This window comes from Schistocerca piceifrons, chromosome 4, assembly GCF_021461385.2.
Source record: "Schistocerca piceifrons isolate TAMUIC-IGC-003096 chromosome 4, iqSchPice1.1, whole genome shotgun sequence".
Taxonomy (NCBI): domain Eukaryota; kingdom Metazoa; phylum Arthropoda; class Insecta; order Orthoptera; family Acrididae; genus Schistocerca; species Schistocerca piceifrons.
The window spans coordinates 837,039,292-837,061,750 of record NC_060141.1 but is presented as its reverse complement, the minus strand read 5'-3'; the positions used below and the strand labels follow the sequence as shown (position 1 = coordinate 837,061,750).

General features: G+C 42.8%; 1 protein-coding gene across 4 annotated transcripts in view; it reads right to left on the bottom strand.

Annotated features, from left to right (window-relative positions):
- LOC124795065 overlaps positions 1 to 20,990 on the bottom strand; it is a 104,210-nt gene extending 83,220 nt beyond the window's left edge. For 3 of the 4 annotated variants that reach the window (XM_047258869.1, XM_047258873.1, XM_047258871.1), the window contains exon 1: positions 20,391 to 20,984. The gene's annotated coding sequence lies outside the window, so the exon portion shown is untranslated. Of the gene's footprint in view, positions 1 to 20,390 lie in introns of all 4 variants that reach the window. The other variant, XM_047258870.1, reaches the window with a different exon arrangement.
- Positions 20,991 to 22,459: the final 1,469 nt, after the last annotated feature.

The window sequence follows — 22,459 nt, the reverse complement described above, 5'->3', positions numbered from 1 at the left end:
CCACAAAACGACAGAGAGACCAAATACTTCCAGGGTTACCTAGCTGAGTGTATGTTCTGTCGAGTACATAACCAAAAATAAATATTACATCACTTTTTTGTTGAAGCGGGTACAATTTACCCTTCCAGCGGAATTAAGATACAGGAAGTCTTTTGAAGAATGTTGCAAGCACAAGTCGCGACTACAACTCACTGCCTTTTTGGGGAAACCGACGCCTTCAGTTTCCTCGACATTACAGGTATGTTACAGCAGCATTTTGCTAGGTACTGTACGTTTTGTACAGTACACTGGACTATCCACTTTATTTGTGTTTCAGTTTTAACAATTTTTTTCGTCGATTGTGTGTACGCGCGTTGAGAATGAGATGATATGATTGGCTGATTATATAACGTGTAATGTACTCTCATTCTATGTTCTGATTGGAAGAAGCTATGACGTGTCCTCTGCCCAGACTGTAGAACAAAAGCACACCGTACAGCGCAATCTCACTTTCACATTTTCCGAAGTTATAGTCCCGCATAGACCAGATAGGTAGTGCTGTATTTGGTGGATTTCGTATTTATACATGCTTATCACGCAAATATGCGGTTTCGGTGCTACAGTGCGTTATAGATCTATCCAAGATAGTCCTGTTTTTCTAGGTTTGTTGAGCTACAGTGCCTGAAAGTGCAATACCGACAGACGAGGTGTGTTCAAAAAGTAAGGCGACTTTATACTTTTCATGAAAAAACACTTATTTATTCATCAGTATTCATGCTGTCCCCTTCAGAGTAATCCCCTTTGATGCAATACACTTGTGGCAGCGCTTCTTCCAATCCTCGAAGCACTTCTCATAAGAACTTTTTGGTACAGCCTTGAGTACTTCCAGCAGTGCAGTTTTTATTTCCTCAATCGTTGAAAATCTTCGTCCTTTTATAGGTCTCTTCAGTTTTGGGAACAGGAAAAAGGTCGCAGGGAACCAAATCCGGTGAATATCGTGGCTGAGGAATGACTGTCGTGTTGCTTTTGGCCAAAAAATCTCCCAGAAGCAACGATGAATGAACAGGTGCACTATCGTGGTGCAAAAGCGGTGAATTGTTTTTCGTCAGTTCCGGACGTCAAGGTAATACCCATTGACCGTGCGACCTTGAGGCAAAAATTCACAATGCACTACGCCACAGTGATTGGAAAAAAAAAAAAACAGTGAGCAGCAGAACTTTGTCATTTGATCGGACTTGGCGTGCTTTGTTCGGCCTTGCCTCTCCGGGATGCTTTTCCATTGGGACGACTGGGCTTTGGTTTCGACGTCACAACAGTAAACCCATGTTTCGTCACCAGGTATGACCCATTTCAGCAAATCAGGATCATCATTATCGCAAGTCAAGAGCTCCTGAACGATGCTCAAACGACGGTTTTTCTGAACAAAATTGAGAAGTTTCGAAACAAACTTCGTTAACACTTGTCTCATGCCCAAAATATCCAAAAAACAACTGCATGACACGAGCCGACCGATATGCCAACATCCTCAGCAGCTTGTCTTACGGTAATTCGACTATCTTCCAAAACAATTTTCTTCACAGCTTCGACGTTATCATCTGTTGTTGATGTGCTGAGGTGGCCAGAGCGAGGTTCGTCAGTGGCATCTCGGCTATCTTGGAAAAGCTTGTACCACTTGTAAACTTTTTTTTCACTTACAGCAGACTCACCGTATGCCACTGTCAACATCTGAAGTTTTTTAGACCACTTGATTCCATTTTTCATAAAAAAATTGATTATACAAATTCTTTGCTCCATTTTTTGTAATAATCGGAAATAGTCGAGCACACTAAAACACGTCTAACCTTTCTATCTGTCAAAAACAAACTTGAAACTGTGAACGTATGTTCGGGACGTGTGTACCAACATAACAAAACAAAAAGATCGATAACCGGATGTACGTTGTCCGCGCAATTTGAAAAGTCACCTTAATTTTTGAACAGCCCTCGTATAAAATTCTGCCATTTTGACAGTAATGAGAATAGCGATAAATGCAGACAAAGCCATCCTGGTATTGACGTTGGTGCTATGTTTGAAGAAAAAGAAGAAGAAGAAAGAAAGAAGAAGGAGGTCACTGGTCCAGGAAATGGCTTAAAATGAGAGATTTACACATCAAAATCAGCTAAACGGGCCTATTATTATCAGAACCCGATGACGAAATCAGCTTTCTTCGAATGGGCAATAAAACTCTCAAAAACTCGTTACGCGCACCGTAAAAGAGGAAATCCGTGCGTCACATTCGCTCTTATCTAGCCACGCACGTGTCAAACAAGCCTATACACGTGCCAAGAAAGTTTGTCAATTTAACCTTACTTTTGAAGCAGACGCTTTTTTGTGTATTCTGCATTTTGGCACTTGCGGGAATGGCTGAAAGTGCAGATACAGTATTTGTAACAGGACTCTGGAACAATGTTTAAAGAACGAGACCCTGGTACAGGGAATGGTTAAAAATGAGAGAGAAATACACACACACGAAAAGCCGTAAACGACAGTGACCCGTTAGTAACTTCGTCCTCACACTGAAAAAAAAGGAAAAAAAAGCGCCAAGTATTGTACGAGCAAAATTATTCTCTTCTACTTTGTCCTCTGACGCGGAAGAACATCGATTTTGTTCATAAACCCTTGCTACCTAGTATATGGCTGGGAAAGATGTGATACCTCTATCATTTTGATAATTGTCAGTGCTATTTTGTTTTTGTCCTCGATCGTATATTCCACAGTTGTGGAAACTCACAATACAGTGTGATAAATCGTAATAAAGCAATTTTCACTAAACATGCGCTGCGTATCATCGACACAACCAACGTCCGCCATCTTGTCAAATTTTCCGCACACACGTTAAGCACGATCTAAACTTGACAAACATGCCAAGCTTCACCGAACACGGCGAAATATACGCATCAAAAACAGTTTTGCATCACCGACAACGGCGAAATATACGCATCAAAAACAGTTTTGCATCACCTAAGTACCGAGAGTTTTGGACCTGTACAGAAAATTGGAACAGAGATCAACATGAACAGCATTTCCGCCCTTTTTACTGCTCATGAAGAACACACATTGCGTGTTGTACCACCATACAGCGAGACCTTGGAGAGGTGGTCGTCTACATTGCTGTACACACCGGTACCTCAAATACCCAGTAGCACGTCCTATTGCATTGATGCATGCCGGTATTCGTCGTGGCATACTGTCCACAAGTTCATCAAGGCACCGTTGGTCCAGATTGTTCCACTCCTTAACGGCGATTCGCCGTAGATCCCTCAGTGTGGTTGGTGGGTCACGTCGTCCATTAACAGCCCTTTTCAGTCTATCCCAGGCATGTTCGATATTCATGTCTGGAGAACATGTTGACCACTCTGGTCGAGCGATGTCGTTATCCTGAAGAAAGTCATTCACGAGATGTGCACGATGGGGGCGCGAATTGTCGTCCAGGAAGACGAATGCCTCGCCAATATGCTGCCGATGCGGTTGCACTATCGGCAGGAGGATGGCATTCACGTATTGTTCAGCTGTTACGGCGCCTTCCATGACCACCAGCGGCGTACGTGTGTCCCACATAACGCCACCCCAAAATAGCAGGGAACCCCCACCTTGCTGCACTCGCTGGACAGTGTGTCTAAGGCGTTCAGCCTGACGGGGTTGCATCCAAACACGTCTCCGACGATTGTCTGGTTGAAGGCATATGCGGCACTCATCGGTGATGAGAACGTGATGGCAATCCTGAGCGGTCCATTCGGCATGTTGTTGATCCCACCTGTACCGCGCTGCATGGTGTCGTGGTTGCAAAGACGGACTTCGCCATGGACGTCGGGAGTGAAGTTGCGCATCATGCAGCCTATTGTGCACAGTTAGAGTCGTAACACGACGTTCTGTGACTGCACGAAAAGCATTATTCAACACAGTGGTGATGCTGTCAGGGTTCCGTAGGTAGCGGCCATCCATTGCAGTAGCAGCCCTTGGGCGGCCTGAGCGAGGCACGTCATCGACAGTTCCTCTCTCTCTGTGTCTCCTCCGTGTCCGAACAACATCGCTTTGGCTCACTCCGAGACGTCTGGACACTTCCCTTGTTGAGAGCCCTTCCTGGCACAAAGTATAAATGCGACGCGATCGAGCCGTGGTATTAACCGTCTAGGCACGGTTGAACTACAGACAACACGAGCCGTGTGCTTCCTTCCTGGTGGAATGACTGGAACTGATTGGCTGTCGGACTCCCTCCGTCTAATAGGCGCTGCTCATGCATGGTTGTTTACATCTTTGGGCAGGTTTAGTGACATCTCTGTTCAGTCAAAAATGGTTCAAATGGCTCTGAGCACTATGGGACTTAACTGCTAAGATCATCAGTCCCCTAGAACGTAGAACTACTTAAACCTAACTAATCTAAGGACATCACACACACCCACACCCGAGGCAGGATTCGAACCTGCGACTGTAGCTGTCGCGCAGTTCCAGACTGAAGCGCCTAGAACCGTGCGGCCACAGTGGTCGGCTTCTGTTCAGTCATAGGGACTGTGTCTGTGATACAATATCCACAGTCAACGTCTATCTTCAGTAGTTTTGGGAACAGGGGTGATGCGAACATAGTGATGTTTAACAAAATGGTCGTTTACGTGGGCCCTTACGTCAGCTTTCCGGCTTTTTCGCTCACTCTCAGGGCCTGCGTGGCTTCACTTACGCCGTGGTCACAGTCGCCCCGATATCGGTCGATTCCGCCGACGACCGACATCAGCCGGAAACGGCCTATCTTTTCAAATCAGTACGCCATTACGTGCGCGGTCACGGTGTCATTGCCCGAGCGCACAGACTTCGGATAACTGTCGATGAAATTCACGTCTGTTTTTTTTCGGTCGTAATGGCCGACACGACACGAACCGTGGACTGTGGATAACTGGTGTTTAGTCAAAGGCTGAGTTTTGTTACATCCTGAACATAAAAAATATCATTGGGATATAGCCGCTCGTAACCTATGGAGTGAAATCACTGGTTTTTTGGAAACCAAAAGTAGGCAAAATATAATTTGTTCCAGTGACAAGGGTGTGTGTCTCATGCTTTAAGTTATAGTGCTGGATCTGTTTTGTTTATGGTAGGTGGATATTAGCTGTTTACAAATCATTATTACTGCTTAATAACGTTCTTTGCAAATGCGTGTACCTGTGTATTTCTACTTTCAGGATGTATATGCAGACAACAAAAAATTTTCCGATTTTTCCCTGATTTCCCAGTTAAAGCACATTTTCCCACGTGAAAATTACCCTTTGTTCCATGATAGGTGAGAGTATACTTTACCTCAGAGCTGTAAAAATATCAGTCCTTCGAATGGTAAAGGTTTTACCTCGGAGCTGTAAAAATATCAGTCCTTTGAATGGTAAAGGTTTTACCTCGGAGCTGTAAAAATATCAGTCCTTTGAATGGTAAAGGTTTTATACACCAGCGTTGAACTTCCTGGGACTTCAGAGAACGAAAACACTCGGTAAAATAAGTTTGGGAAAGATCTCTGATGTGCAGCAACATTTACGCTCCATATTTTCTTATTCGAATTACGGAAGTATAGTTTCCGAAGCATTGAAATCGAGATTGAAATGCGCGTTTGTTGGCCAATCATAGCTCATGTCACGTGATCTCGCCAGCCAATGACAGCAGACATTCAGAGCATAGGACACGTGATGTAGACAGCCAATAGCAGCATCACTGTTAACTGGCGTGATCGTACAAATAGGAAAAGTTAATGGTTTAAATTAATGTACATACTGTAGCTAGACACTGGACTCGCATTCAGAAGGACGACGGTTCAATCCCGCGTCCGGCCATCCTGATTTAGGTTTTCCGTGATTTCCCTAAATCACTCCAGGCAAATGCCGGGATGGTTCCTCTGAAAGGGCACGGCCGACTTCCTTCCCCATCCTTCCCTAATCCGATGAGACCGATGACCACGCTGTCTGGTCTCCTTCCCCAAACCAACCAACCAACCATACTGTAGCTACAAGAAAAGCTAAGGTTTCACATACGATACTGGTCTTTTTGCGTGTGTTACACTTTAAGATACATCACACAAATGTACCAGTAAAATTTTAAATAATGACAATGTCTGGACTTCTGGACTCTTTAAGTTGTTCTAAGTGGCTGGTTCTCAATGCGTTAAGTTTTAAATCGGAGTTAAACGCTCGCTGATTTAAGCATTTCATTGCACATTTTCACGCATAACACAATTCATCTTGCGTAAAAGGAAATTTACATTTAAAGTAAGGCTTTTCGAAGCACCATTCACAATATTTTCACCGGCCGTTGTGGTCGAGCGGTTCTAGGTGCTTTAGTCTGGAACCGAGCGACAGCTACGGTCGCAAGTTTGAAACCTGCCTCGGGCATGGATGGGTGTGATGTCCTTAGGTTAGTTAGGTTTAAGTAGTTCTAAGTTCTAGGGGACTGATGACCTCAGGTGTTAAGTCCCCTAGTGCTCAGAGCCATTTGAACCACAATATTTTCGCGCGACCTGTGAGAAATAGAATCGTTTCAGCAGTTGCCAGAAAGCGCCGGAAAACAGGCGTTACTGCTCGTGGGCAGCTGTGAGGACGCAGGAAGCCCGTATGTTCGTGTATTTAAGAGATATAGAGAAATAGAACATCGGAGGTTACTAAAGCATCGGAATTTCGTAAACCATACTAAAATGCACAATTCAGCTTAAAGTGCACATTCATATGTCCAGATTCACAATGAAGTAGAACGAACCTGATTTCAGGTTTTCAGGATACAAATTTTCTTAGCATACCAGTATTATCTCGTGTTTGGTTCTTTATTATGGCATAATGCAATTTGCTTGAAGGACCAGTACTGTATTATCTTATGTTTGGTTCTTTATTATGGCTTAATGTCATACATGCCAGATGATGAAAATGTGCACTTTTAAACCAGTGAACAGTTGATAAAAGCCAATAGTGTGGAATGAAACACTTCGTTTCCAATAAATTGACTGCTTCTGCGAAAAAGATTAACAAAAGCGGCATTTATTTAGCAAACCGACAAAAATAACTTCATCGTTCTGCAAGGCAATTAATGCCGGACTTCCAAAAACAAGGCAATACAGTAAAATCAGAAACTGAAACAAACAACATATCTTAGCCTTCCGTGATTGTACTTTAATTCACTTAGCAGCTCTCAGCCACAGATACCCGTTTTGTTTTCATTTGACGTTAGAACTGTAAACGAGAAGAAAACAGCAAAATCACTAACCGTAAACACGGCTCACGTGGAGACTAACCCAGCTTGGGCGCGCCAGAAAAAATTTTCCGGGTAACATCTGGCTGCCGGTGCTGTGACCGAGCGGTTCTAGGCGCTTCAGTCCGTAACCGCGCTGCTGCTACGGTCGCAGGTTCGAATCCTGCCTCGGGCATGGATGTGTGTGATGTCCTTAGGTTAGTTAGGTTTAAGTAGTTCTAAGTCTAGGACTGATGACCCCAGATGTTAAATTCCACAGTGCTTAGAGCCCTTTGAACCATTTTGTTACTGCTTCTGATACAGCCAACAGCCACGCTTCAAGCAGGAAAAGGTACTGCCCATAGGCAACTCAACCGCGCATGCGCATGTGCCCGCTGGCAACTGCTCAAACGAACTCAAATGTAAACAATTGTGACGTCACGTTCATCGGTAGCAATTTACTGGTACGAAGTATTCCACGGTCTTCGCTCTAAAGCCTCTGACCATTTTCCTGTTTATCAGTTCTTACCAGTTAAAATTACATAAAATTCAAAACTGAAGACTAAAACAATGAAAAATTCCCGGAATTCTAAAAATTTCCCTGGTTTTTGTCGGTTTTTGCCCGGATGAAAAAATTCCAGGTTTTTCCCGTATTTCTCGGAGCGTATACACCCTGACTTTTCTCTGTTGTAGGTGTTCAGAGTATTTTGTATTCTAAACTTTATGCGTGTCTTTCAAATGTTTATTGAATGACTGTCATTTACGGGTAAGTGCAGTATGTCTGCACAAATTCAAATTAATTCAACAGAACAGACTTCGAGTAGGCTCCTACCCGGAGAGGTGTGATTCGAGGTCTATTAAAAAAATCCGATAATCACTTTAAATGCAGTCCTGGCTCCAGTATAACTAGAAGTGACACACTGATGTTTCATATCTGGCGATTACATCTTTCCACTCATCAGGCTTATACTGCGTTCTGAGAAGTACAGTTTCAAAATTTGTGTTTGATATGGTGGATGCTATTTACGATGCCCTAAACACTAATTTAAAATCTAATATTTTCACTCTTGCACCACACGTTCCGGTACTACGAAATTTTTAGTTTATTCTACGACGAATGCTTCGTACAAATGCATCAAACGATGCTGTAATATTGTTGATTTTCTTTATTACAAGATATACTCCATCTATATAATACTGTCACCAGATATTTTGTTACTTCCTTCCTCATATTCACTGGGCAAGTGTTAAAAGAACATTGAAGGTAACTAGATTCTTATCTGAATATACTGCCAGTACCGCATTAATTTTCACCATAAAGTGAGCTGCTGTGAAACCGCTAATCTACCTTTCATTAATTAAATAATTCTTGTTGATTCAAATTTTGATCCATGCGCCATATAATAGAAACATCTACTTTCACCACGTAAATTATCTACATGTGCTCATAACCTCACTTGTAAACTTTTACACACCAAACTCGCACATCCTCTCACTGTAGAATAATAAACTATACTCTGAACGCGTTTTGGAGAGATCCTGAGTGCGGTGTATTATTGAAACTACAATTAGCACATCGATCAACCAAGAACATTTATAATAATAAATGCCTATCTCCCAATTCCAAACTAAAACACTACCAAACAGTTATCCACCCTGAATCCCTATACGCCTCAGAAGGCTAGAATCTGAACAGGAAACGCTTTGCAGATAAACTAGAGACTCGGGAGAGGAAGACCCCGAGAAAAATTCTGGGACCGATCAGAACAGATGGTGAGTATAGAAGGTAATCGAACGAGGAGCTGTACAATCATACCGAGAAAATCACAGATGTAGCCAGGAAGAAGTGCCTCTATTTCTACGGACATATCGCAAGGACGGACCGAACGAGAGTGACCAGCCGACTTCTCAACTACTGGAAGAGCAGGAACATCGTGGCACTGTGGCTGATAGACATCCATGAATAGTGACATTAGAAACCGAGCGCTTCTCAGAAGGACACTAAACAAAAGGTTTCAGGGCAATCAGCCCGCAATGGACAAAGGAGAGAAAGAAAAATCGCCACAGAATGCGGGATATGGCTACAAAGTCTTTCGCGACGTATTTCTTGAATAAAAGTCTCTCGGTGTACATGCCACATCAGTTCAGGATAAAACTCCAAGATTTCGTCCACTACCTCCATGGTCGTACTCAGGGCTAAAACTGACTGTCGTGAACGGTCTTATTTTTCTTTTTTTTTTCTTTATTGAATTTCGATCCCTCCCGAAGAGGGCGGGCTGGTAGCAGCGTAGTATGCCGCTCTTCAGCCTGCAGACTTTGTTAAAAAGATGAAGAGAATAAAAATCGTGGAACTTAAAACATAGAACAAAGGAATGATGATGCGGATAAAATACATACGAAGTAGACAGGTAAAATAATAGACAATTTAAAAAAAACCACAGCGACAGTCTGGTTTCTGTTCACTAAGGACATAAAAGTCACACACAGTGACAGCATGGATTCTGTTCGCTACACTAGAAAGACGAACAACACTGAACATTCACTGGAACACTGCACTAAAAAGTTGGTAAATGTGACATACCACAGCCGAGAGCAGGTGGGGGGGGGGGGGGGGGGAAACTGGACAGATGATGGGAAAATAAAAAAGGGTGGGAGGAAAGGAAAAGAGAAGGGGGGAGGGGGGAAAGGAGCCAATGGAGGATGATGACCCATAAAAGGGGTGCGAGGTGCTGGGCAGACGCGACAGGTAGTGGGGAAGGCAGAGGATGGGAATACAAAAGTACTCAAGAGGGGGGGAGAAGGGAGGTAGGGAGAGGTTTGGTGGGGAGAAAACGGGATGGAAGGGCGGAAGAGGGAGCCCAGGGAAAGGACGGAGGAAAGGAGGGGGGTGAGGATCAGAGTTGATAGGAGGGATAGATGGAGGGAGAGAGGGCATCATCCGGGAGGGGGAGTTGATGGAAGCCGCCTTGGGAAAGGAGATGAAGGGTGTAGAGGTGGAGGGTAGGGGGGACACAACAGTGGACGCGGCAGGGGGCGGGGATGGGAGAGGAGAGGAGCAACCAGGGAGTGAGGGGGATCAAGGCGGCGGGAGGTGTAGAGGAGGTGGATATGTTCGAGGAACAGGAGCAGATGGGGGAAAGGAATGATGTCGTAGAGAATCCACATGGGGGATGGGAGGCAGATATGGAAGGCGAGGCGGAGTGCATGATGCTCGAGGATCTGGAGGAACTTATAGAATTTGGGGGGGGGGGGGAGCAGATATCCAGGCGGGACTGTCATAATAGAGGATGGGACGGCCAGAGAGGTGTTTGAGGCGTCGGACGCAGTTGTGGGCTTTGGATTGGATGGAGCGGAGATGAGGGATCGAGGTGAGGTGACAGTCAATGGTGAGGCCAAGGTAGGTGAGGGTGGGGGACAGGTCGATGGGATGGGCACAGATGGTAAGGGAGAAATCGAGGAGCCGGAAGGAGCGAGTGGTACGACGTACGAAATGTGAACTGGCGAGGCTCCCACTTTTATATGCAAAGGACGGCTTCTGATTGGCTGGAATACGTCATAGTAACAGCGATATGGCGCATAGTGGTTGCCCTCTACTGCCATAGCTGTAGTTTCTATCCCGCATTGCTTGCAGCGCCATCCCTTGAATCAGGAGGTAAAGTGCGGGAAGTTTTCCTCTGCGATTTTTCTTTATCCACTGCACTCTTCCGGCTGTTGCTAAGTGCGTAACCGTTGTCTCTGTTAAAGTTGTTATCGCTAAGTCTAATTTCGACTGCTTCCCGGATCACAGAGTCCCAGTAATTCGATGTGTGGGCTATTACTCTCGTTTCTTCAAATAAAATCTTATGCTTGTTAAGCAGGCTATGCTCAGCCACCGCTGGTTTTTCCAAATACCTGTTTTCAGGTGGCGCTGGTGCTCGATGCAGTGGTCGGCAACGGTTCTTACCGACTCTCCCACGTAATTCTCGCCGCATTCGCAAGGAATACTATAAATTCCCAGTACCCTTAAGCCGAGACTATCTTTGACTGGTCTCAACATTTCCTTAATTTTCGTGGTTGGAAAACTGGTTTTATTCCTTGCCTCTTTAGGACTTTGCCTATCCTGCTTGTTGTAGCACCGCAAAATGGAAGCCGTGCTATGTGTTGGTCCACTTCTTGTATATGGCCAGCATCATGTCTTACTTTTTTGGGCAATACAGATTTAATTTCACCGGCAGAATAACCATTCCTCTTAGTCGTCAAATGGTTAATCTCGGGACCAAGGTGGTCCTCGTCGGAAATAGTTCTGGCTCTGTGTACTAAAGTATTCAGCATAGCTCTCTTCTGAAACGCATGATGGAAGCTATGGCTATGCAGATATAAGTCTGTATGCGTTGGCTTCCTGTAAACAGAATTGCCCAGTCGTCCATCCGCTTTTCGCTCCACCAACACATCTAAAAAAGGTAACTTCCCTTCCTTCTCTACCTCCATTGTAAATTTTATGTTTGGATGTACACCATTCAAATGTTCGACGAACTGCTGCAGCGTGTCACTGCCAGATTACTGGGCAAACATCAAGTCCCTCCCCAGGCTGAAAAATTGAATGTCGTGGTCCTTGGCTGGACCATTCGGAAGAAGAAGAAGAAGAAGAAGAAGAAGAAGCTACAGGGTGTCTCACGAAAGACGTCCGGATTCGTAGTTCTCTGACACCAGTACTTTGCGCATACTCCCTTACACTATGCGCCTGAGTGTAATGGTGTTCTGTTTACAGCTCTCCTGTACAGTTTCCATTTGGTACGGTATACACGAAGGATCAAAGAGTGTTTCTTGTGTTGAACTATGCAAAAACAGAAACGTATGTGCAATATCGGCTCGAATTCATACGAAAATTTCCCAGTCTTGCACCGTTCCCAATGATGCGACGACACGCAGATTAGTGAAGAAATGTCAGGGCACTGGATCCGAATTACACAAACGAAGGCCTAGACAATCTGGTGTTTTAAGCGAAAATAAATTAGACGAGATCGGGGAGTCCTTGGGAAGATGTCCGAGAAAATCTCGGCGCCGTTTGGCACTGCAGACTGGTTGTCAAGAACATCTGCTCACAGAGCTCAGCACGAGCCGAAATTGAAGCCGTAGAAAATAACGGTAGTGCATCAACTCAGACACTGTTTCTCGACGTCGTTACTGCAACTGGCTGCTACAGTCTGTGCGCGGTGGAGAAGTTGATCCTGAAATGCTTTATTTTCTGATTAAGCCTGGCTGCATTTATTGGGGTACATAAATTCTCAGAGCAGTCGACATTGGAGCTCCGAAAATCCTCGTGAATTACATCAATAATCTCTGCATGATGTGAAAAGTGGGGTGGGGTGTGCAGTTAGTGCAATATTTTTCCACGAGGCAATACGTTCTGAAAGGCATGTAAACAATATATTACTTTTTTTTTCGAGAAGCAACACCTAATAAAAAGATGTACGGTTACTTTATACATGACAATGCGAGAACACACGTCGCTAAAGGTTCGATGACAGCAATACGAAGTGTTTTTGATGAAGGGGTAGTTGACTGGCGTCCCCGTCCTCCAGATCTAAATCTGCGTGATCTTTTATCTTTCGACAATTTCAAAAGACAATATGTATGCAACCAATCCCCACACGCTCTAAGAGTTGGAAGACAGGTTTCGGCTGGTACTCTCCCTGACTTCGGCAACCGAAATTCCTGGAGTGTTTGTTGATGTGTTCAGGTTGCTCTTACCACAGGCGGACATCATTCTGAGCACCTACTGTGAATAAAGGGAAGCTTAGGGGGGTGGGCGTAAGGCGTCAAACGGGCGGACTTGGAGCAGGAGACGCACCACAGGACATTTTAATTTCCACTGGCTATACTTTTACAAATAAATTCGTAAAACTTTGTCAGCATGAGCAGGAAGCATTCAGGATTCACACCCACAGCAGTGGAAGCTCAGATACATAACAAAAAAATTTCTTTTTTCATGCGAAATTTCATCATATTTCACTTACTGTTGGCTGCAATTGTGCTACGGGTACCCGTTTCTTCACAAGAAAGATTCTTAGATGAATTTTGCACTGCTTCTTAAACACAAATTCCTTAACGCAAAACACTAGAATTTTCCAAATCTATTAAAAACTGATAAAAACTGAGACAATTGACTACAAATTTTGAGTTTTGACTAAAGACGAAGTTTAAAATGTAACAGCTCATTCATTCTTTATAAATTAGATGAATTCTAGAGTTTCATACACCTGTAAGTATGATTTGTGTGCTGTGCAGAATTCATCGCAAAATCTCTCTTACCTGTAAGAACAAATGTAGTAAGTGAAAAAATTATGAAATTTTACATGTTGTTGTTGTCTTCAGTCCTGAGACTGGTTTGATGCAGCTCTCCATGCTACTCTATCCTGTGCAAGCTGCTTCATATCCCAGTACCTACTGCAGCCTACATCCTTCTGAATCTGCTTAGTGTATTCCTCTGTTGGTCTGCCTCTACGATTTTTACCCTCCACGCTGCCCTCCAATAATAAATTGGTGATCCCTTGATGCCTCAGAACATGTCCTACCAACCGATCCCTTCTTCTAGTCAAGTTGTGCCACAAACTCCTCTTCTCTCCAATTCTATTCAATATCTCCTCATTAGTTATGTGATCTACCCATCTAATCTTCAGCATTCTTCTGTAACCTTACATTTCGAAAGCTTCTATTCTCTTCTTGTCCCAACTATTTATCGTCCACGTTTCACTTCCATACAAGGCTACACTCCGTACAAATACTTTCAGAAACAACTTCCCGACACTTATATCTATACTCGATGTTAACAAATTTCTTTTCTTCAGAAACGCTTTCCTTGCCATTGCCAGTCTACGTTTTATATCTTCTCTACTTCGACCATCATCAGTTATTTTGCTTCCCAAATAGCAAAACTGCTTTACTACTTTAAGTGTCTCATTTCCTAATCTAATTCCCTCAGCATCACCCGACTTAATTCGACTACATTCCATTATCCTCGTTTTGCTTTTGTTGATGTTCATCTTATATCCTCCCTTCAAGACACTGTCCATTCCGTTCAACTGCTCTTCCAAGTCCTTTGCTGTCTGTGACAGAATTACAATGTCATCGGCGAACCTCGAGGTTTTTATTTCTTCTCCATGGATTTTAATACCTACTCCAAATTTTTCTTTTGTTTCGTTTACTGCTTGCTCAATATACAGATTGAATAACATCGGGGAGAGGCTACAACCCTGTCTCACTCCCTTCCCAACCACTGCTTCCCTTTCATGCCCCTCGACTCTTGTAACTGCCATTTGGTTTCTGAACAAATTGTAAATAGCCTTTCGCTCCCTGTATTTTACCCCTGCCATCTTTAGAATTTGAAAGAGAGTATTCTAGTTTGATTGTCAAAAGCTTTCTCTAAGTCTACAAATGCTAGAAACCGAGGTGAGCTTCCACTAGTTTTTTCATTCGTCTGTATAGAATTCGCGTGAGTATTTTGCAGCCGTAATTTATTAAAGTGATAGTTCGGTAATTTTCACATCTGTCAACACCTGCTTTCTTTGGGATTGGAATTATTATATTCTTCTTGAAGCGTGAGGGTATTTCGCTGGTCTCATACATGTTGCTCACCAGATAGTAGAGTTTTGTCAGGACTGGCTCTCCCAAGGCCGCTAGTAGTTCTAATGGAATGCTGTCTACTCCCAGGGCCTTGTTTCGACTCGGGTCTTTCAGTGCTCTGTCAAACTCTTCATGCAGTATCGTATCTCCTATTTCATCTTCATCTACATCCTCTTCTATTTCCATAATATTGTCTTCAAGTACATCAACCTTGTATACACCCTCTATATACCCCTTCCACCTTTCTGCTTTCCCTTCTTTGTTTAGAACTGGGTTTCCATATGAGCTCTTGATATTTGTACAAGTGGTTCTCTTTTCTCCAAAGGTCTGTTTAATTTTCCTGTAGGCAGTATCTATCTTACCGCTAGTGAAATAAGCCTCTACATTTGTGCTCTAGCCATCCCTGCTTAACCATTTTGCACTTCCTTTGGATCTCATTTCTGAGACGTTTGTATTCCCTTTTGCCTGCTTCATTTACTGCATTTTTATATTTTCTCCTTTCATCAATTAAATTCAATATTTTTTTCTTAGTTTACATGTAAAAAGAAGTTACTTTGTTATGTTTTTGAACTTGCACTGCTACGAGTGTGAATCGTGATTCCTTCCTGTTCATGCTGACAAAGTATTACGAATTTATTTGTAAAAGTATAGACAGTGGTAACTGAAATGTGCTGCGGTGGCTCTCCTGATCCGGGTCGGTTGGTCAGATGGCCACGTTGTTCGTGCAACTTAAACTCGGGCGGTGTCCGTGAAGGGGGGGGGGGGGGGTGTACGACGGCCGCGCCTCCCGGGCGTCTCTCGTGACACATGCCGTGCAAATTTTCGTAATACATGCGTATAAGGTGGTGGTTGCTTCTGACGCTAATTGGTTGTGAGAGAAGTAAAGTGGTGCCACAAAGTTACAGCGTTTTTAACTTTTCTGGCATGACGTCCTTCCCTTCATCTCATATTCGCAAATTTTGATTGGTAATTTTAATAACTGAAGACAGAGTTACGTTACCCGCCAAAGTCCTTTTTCGTGACATGCATTCGGCGTCTTTTTAATAGCAAACGGCAGTGCAGCGGTCGTCTCCGAGGACAGAGGCGTCGTGGTACCGATCCCATACTGCGGGCCTGACATACACCGAAGCGGCAAACAAACTGACACAGGCGTGGGCATTCAAAGAGACACACAGACAACCAGAATACGGCGCTGCGGTCGGCAACGCCTATGGAAGACAACGACTGTCTGGCGCAGTTGTTGGATCGTTTACTGCTGCTACAATGGCAGGTTATCGAGATTTACGTGAGTTTGAACGTGGCATTATAGTCCCCGCACGAGAGATGGGACACAGGATCTCCGAGGTAGCGATGAAGTGGGGATCTTCCCTTACGACCATTTCACGAGTATACCGTGAATATCAGGTATCCGGTAAAACATCAGGTCTCCCGACATCGCTGTGGCCAGAAAAAGATCCTACAAGAACGGGACCAACGACGACTGAAGAGAATCGCCCAACCTGACATAAGTGCGACCCTTCCGAAAATTGCTGCAGGTTTCAGTGCTGGGCCACGAACAAGTGGCAGCGTGCGAACCGTTCGACGAAACATCATCGATATGCGCTTTCGGAGCAGAAGTCCCACTCGTGTACCCTCGATGACTGCACGACACAAAGCTTTATGCGTCGCCTGGGCCCCTCAACGCCGACATTGGACTGTTGATGACCGGAAACGTGTTGCCTGGTGGGACGAGTCTCGTTTCAAATTGTATCGATCGGACAGACGTGTACGGGTATGGAAACAACCTCATGAATCCAACGACCCTGCACGCCAGCAGGGGACTGTTCAAGCTGCTGGAGACTCTGTAGTGGTGAGGGGCGTGTAGCTCTTGGAGTGATATGGGATCCCTGATACGTCTAGATACGGTTCTCGCAGGTGACAAGTACGTAAGCATCCTGTCTGATCACCTGCATCCATGGACGTGGGCAATTCCAGCGGGTCAATGCGACACCCCACACGTCCAGAATTGCTACAGAGTGGCTCCAGGAACACTCTTCTGAGTTTAAACACTACCGCCGCCCACCAAACTCCCCAGACATGAACATTATTGAGCATATCCGGGATGTCTGGCAACGTGCTGTCAGAAGAGAATCCATCTCGTCGCACTCCTACGGATTCATGGACAGCCATGCACGGTTCGTGGTGTCCACTCCCTCCAGTTAGTCGAGTGCATCCCACGTCGAGCCGCGGCACTTCTGCGTCCTCGCGGGGGCCCCACACGGTATTAGGCAGGTGTAAGTGCTTCAAAGACTGCAATGATGGAATTTAACATACGGAAACAAATAGAATTTGACATGAAATTATACATAGAAAATGACATTGTAAATAAGGAAAAATGGACAAAGTTCTTCGGAATTACAATCCAGGACAGCCTCAAACGGGACATGCATATCGATTCCTTAGCATGTAAGCTGTCGAAGAATGTGTTTCCTATAAATATGATTAGCAAATATTGTAACGGCATGTGTGTACTAAAAACTGCTTATCATGCCCTATTCTCATCAAATTTAAACCATGCTGTAGAAACATGGGGTGCAACAACTCAAGCCAACCTAAGCACATTATTAATACTACAGAATAAAGCTATCAGAATTATTTGTGGTGCCAAACCTCGAGAATCGTGTCGGAATCTGTTCCCAAAGTTAGGTGTGCTTACCATTATAGGTGTATACATATTGAAAGTTATACTGCTTGTGGAAACAATAAATCCAAATTTCAACTGCGACCTGCACCAGTACGATTCAAGGCTAAAGTTCAGATACCATGTAAATAGCCACAGAACAGCTTTATATGAAAAAAATACACTTCATGCTGGGCTGAAGCTATCCAATGCCCAACCAAAAAGTCTCACAACCCTTCCCACTAACAAAAGATCAGCTAAAAAGAATTCTAATTGAAAACCCTTTTCATTCCCTAGACAAGTATTATACCTGTATGAAAATTGCTTCATAAGTATGTCAAGCTCATAGTTTTAACTAACCTACAACTAATATAATGTTGATAACAACAATATTTGTAATATTGTGATTGTATACTACCAAATGTAAAATGCATCAAAACGTAAAATTTATTAATACAAACAAATCTTTAGTTTGTAATTTATAAACTGACGTATTCAGAAAATAATCTGTATGATGTCCTGACACTGTATGATTTCTACGGATTGTATCTGATTATTCGATGTTGAATAAATACTATTATTATTATTATTATTATGAGTTTGTGAAAAAAATTTGTTCTGCCTTAGACAAGTCTAGCAAAGTTGCAGGATTGTTCTGTGACCTCATAAAAGCATTTGATTGTGTAAACCATCAATGGCTCCTGTATAAAATGGAAAAATACGGAACTGGAGGTCATGTTTTAGAGTGGTTCAGGTTATACCTCACAAAGAAGAAACACAGAGTAGTAATATCATCAAGCAAGGGAAATTTCTTCTCTGAATGGATGATTATTTCACAAGGTGTTCCACAAGGCTGACTTTTGGTTCCAATTTTATTCTTACTGTACATAAATGACTTGCCACTAAACATAAATTCACACTCAGTTTTATTCACTGATGACACGGCTGCCCTCATCAAAACCAATCACTCACAACAAATTCCCTCAACAGCCACAAATCTATTAGACAGTGTAGAAAACTGGTTCTGACTAAATGTGTTAAAATCGCATATTGGAAAAAAACATTTACTACAGTTCAAAACTATAAACTCTAAGATAAATGAAATTCATATTACCTGCAGTAACCAAGTACTGAAAGAATCAGATTGTGTTAAATTTTTAGGAATCAAAATTTATCCTGGTCTTCATATATAGAAAGCAAATAAGATAAACAGCCTGACCTTTGCTATGAAGATTTTGTCATATTCAACTAGCATGGAGATAAGAAAAGTAGTTTATCACAGCTATTTTGAAGCTGTTATAAGGTATGGCATTATCTTTTGGGGTAATACAAGCAAAATCATTAGAATATTAAAATTACAAAAATCAATTGTTAGAAATATGTGTAATGCAAGACCAAAAAAATCTTGTCGCCCACTGTTAAGAAATCTAGTGGTATTAAGTGCCCTCTGTTTGTACATCTCTGAACTGATAATTTTTGTATACAGTAACCGTATGTTATTCGTAGACAACAATATTAAGCATCAATACAGCACTAGGAATAAGACAAACTTCATGCTTCCTACTCACAGGTTAAAGTCATATGCACAAACCCCACAATAATAGGCATGAAAATCTACAACATGCTAAAAAAGAAACAAATAAATAGCATGGAGCTAGAGCAATTTAAATCAAAGCTGCACAAGTTATTAGCGGAAAAAATTTTATTACTCTGTAGAAGAATTTATGAACGATGATGTGGAAGTCTGAGCAGGGAAACATCACCTGTAAATTAAGCTTAGCAGTTTTGTGTCAAATAAATGATTGTAAAAATATGTCCACTATGCAAACACTGTTGTTATATATTACTTTGTAATTCATGTAAACTGGAGTGTTGATATATTGTTTTTGTAATACTGTATATACAAATTGTAATTGTAATGTAAATGTAATGTTGACGAGTCCCCAGTACATCAGATCTGTGATTTGACTTTGTATGTTACGGGATAATAAACATTCTGATTCTGAAGAACCTCTGACTGAGTCATTTAAAGAATGTTTGATTAGGAAACTTCTTATTGACAATTTTCGTCCATGAATACCATGTTCTCATATTTCCCACCAGAAATGTGCTACAGAAATAATAACATCCACAGATCTATGTAAATAATATCTGTAAGGTTTTGACTCATAGTTAGTAAGCATCTATGCATTTACATTTTTACTGATGTTTGTTTATTGTATATATCTATATGCATTTTTATGTGAACACAATTTATGACACAGATAACACTGTAGTAAAGTAGTATTAAGACTCATTTATATGCCTGGTTGTAAGCACAGTTTTATAAGACCATGAGATGAACCGATTATGCTTGGCGAGACACAGGCTTGACACACATGGTTTTTGAGGAAGGTTTAATTTCGCGACCACGAATTTCGGGGTTTTGGCTTTCTCTTTTTTTTTTGGAGGGGGGGGGGGGGATCTCTCGTGCTTTGTTCTCTGCGGTCGTTTTCCCTTTGTTGCGACTAGGAATTTCACATGTACTGTGCAACATGGAACGGTCGTGGTCTCATACGTGTTGACAGTAATCTTGCACATATGAGCCACTCAGTAGGAATGTTAAACCAGACTGCTGTAGTATATAGCAGCATCATATTTCTATGCAGGCATGGTTTCAATGTAAACAAGTTTAATATTTATGTATTATGTAAATAGTTAGGTATTTAGTACGTCGCTTTCTGGTATTCAGGTAGCAGGGACTCAATTGTAAATAAGATGTAAATTTGCAAAAGCGACTGTTTACATGTGTCGCAAATAGTGCCACAAGGATAAGTGGACTATCAACAGAACATAGGACACTCAAGAGAGTGCGAAATGTGGACTTCGAAGTGTTTACATATAATTAGGAGAAAGAGATTATAAACAATGGCTAGGTCCAACTCACCGTTTGTTGACGATGTGTAGCAGCCGACGGGAGAGGAACCAACGTCTTCAGCCTCTTCTTGTGGCCTAATCCAATGAGTGATAAAACATTCACACACGCACAGAAAGCAATATAGTGTAGTGCACCATAGTGACATGCTACTTTTCAGGCACAAACTGTCACTAATTTCGCTAAAGACACAGTGCTGGGACGATGTGTTATCGACAACACATAAACAATGCAATCACACACGATGAGACTTTACGGTGCGATGAATAAAATGTGTTAGCAGAGACGTTTAATAAATGCATGCTTAAAAATAAGCGTATAAACGCACTAAATAAGAAACACTGTTGAGACACTTTTGTTGTGGTTATTCAAACCGGGAACGATTTTAAAACAGTATGACAAGCTTCAGTCGTGTGAACTGTTAACGCTCTAGTGAATAAACAGTGACAATTTACATTCATGCTAGAGGGATACTTATCACACAACACAACACGTGCTTATCCGAACCTTTTTCCCAGGACGCTACAGTGTGTAGTGACATATAAAGGACTAATTCTGCCGCGTTTTATGCATTTCATGAACGCAAGAAGCTTCGCGTGGATTGGCACTGCGTGCTTCTGCGCAGCAATGCAATGCAACTCGAATCACGTGCGCGGAATGTGCCTGCCCATATAGTTCCACCGGCCGGCAGCAGGGCGCGCGGCATGCGGCGAGTGATCGGGTGACGTCATCGCTACGAGATGGCGCTAGCTGCCACTTGTTGCTAGAGAGCCTGTACAGGGAGAGAGTGGCCAACCGGACGATACGGCGGCCATTTTTCTGCCAAACTCCGGGCGGAACGTTTGAATGGCCAGTAGTGGAGTACAAACTCACCGAATCAAAAGCACAAGACAATATGGCGAAATCATTCGTGAAATGCCTTTCTTTACAGCTATAATATACTCATAGTAGCCTACTACGTACAGCACAGGAAAATTTGATACAGTGACTGTAAAAATTATTCGTTACTTGCATTTATCTCCTTTAAAGTTCGTTTACTAGACATATTGCAATAAAAGTAACGTAAACAAAACAAAAATAGTGTATAGCATTTGTTTTGTATCGGAAGTGCATAACGCTAAAGATTTAACGTACCTGTATTACGTCAGATGAATGAAAGTCGTAAGTAGTTGAAACTTCCTGGCAGATTAAAACTGTGTGCCGGAGCGAGACTCCAACGCGGGACCTTTGCCTTCCGCGGGCAAGCGCTCTACCAACTGAACTACCCAAGCACTTGCCCGCGAAAGGCAAAGGTCCCGAGTTCGAGTCTCGGTCCGGCATACAGTTTTAATCTGCCAGGAAGTTTCATATTAGCGCACACTCCGCTGCAGAGTGAAAATCTCATTCTCGTAAGCAGTTGTTTACTTGTGACGTGCAAAAAGTGTGAGACGTATTAGTACTTCTTGTCACGTCTTCAGACTTTTTGCATGTCACAAGTAAACAACTGCTTACGACTTTGCTGAACACCTCTCGTAGATAACAAACGAAAAAGATTACAAAAATCAGGTAATGTTAAATGTAGGCTACTGTAATAACGACCAAATATAACAAGAAAACTACCGTATCCCTTCTATCCCACAGTAAGTAGGCCTATTAAAAATTGTCTTCAAGAGTACCTACAATTATTTACTACGAAAAATGTTTGAGCAACCACGACAGTCGCGGAAAACGTGCTTACAACTTGCCTGCGTCCATGATGACTGGGTGTTGTGTGCTGTCCTTAGGTTAGTTAGGTTTAAGTAGTTCTAAGTTCTAGGGGACTGATGACCTCAGATGTGAAGTCCCATAGTGCTCAGAGGCAGTGCCTTGCCAGCGTCAACAGTCAGGCAATAATAATACTGAAACCAAAATAATGCCTATTGTTCTGATTCGGAACGAAATAAAGTTTGACGCTATAAAGTCGAATGAGCGTGGCACAACAATTACAGGAACTTCCCGTTTCGAGCAAGGACGTCAGATAATGGCTTCAGAAAAGCTTGTGATGCTACCAGTATGCACGAACTGTTAAAGAAATAACAGCTTACAAATGCAGTGAATTGTAA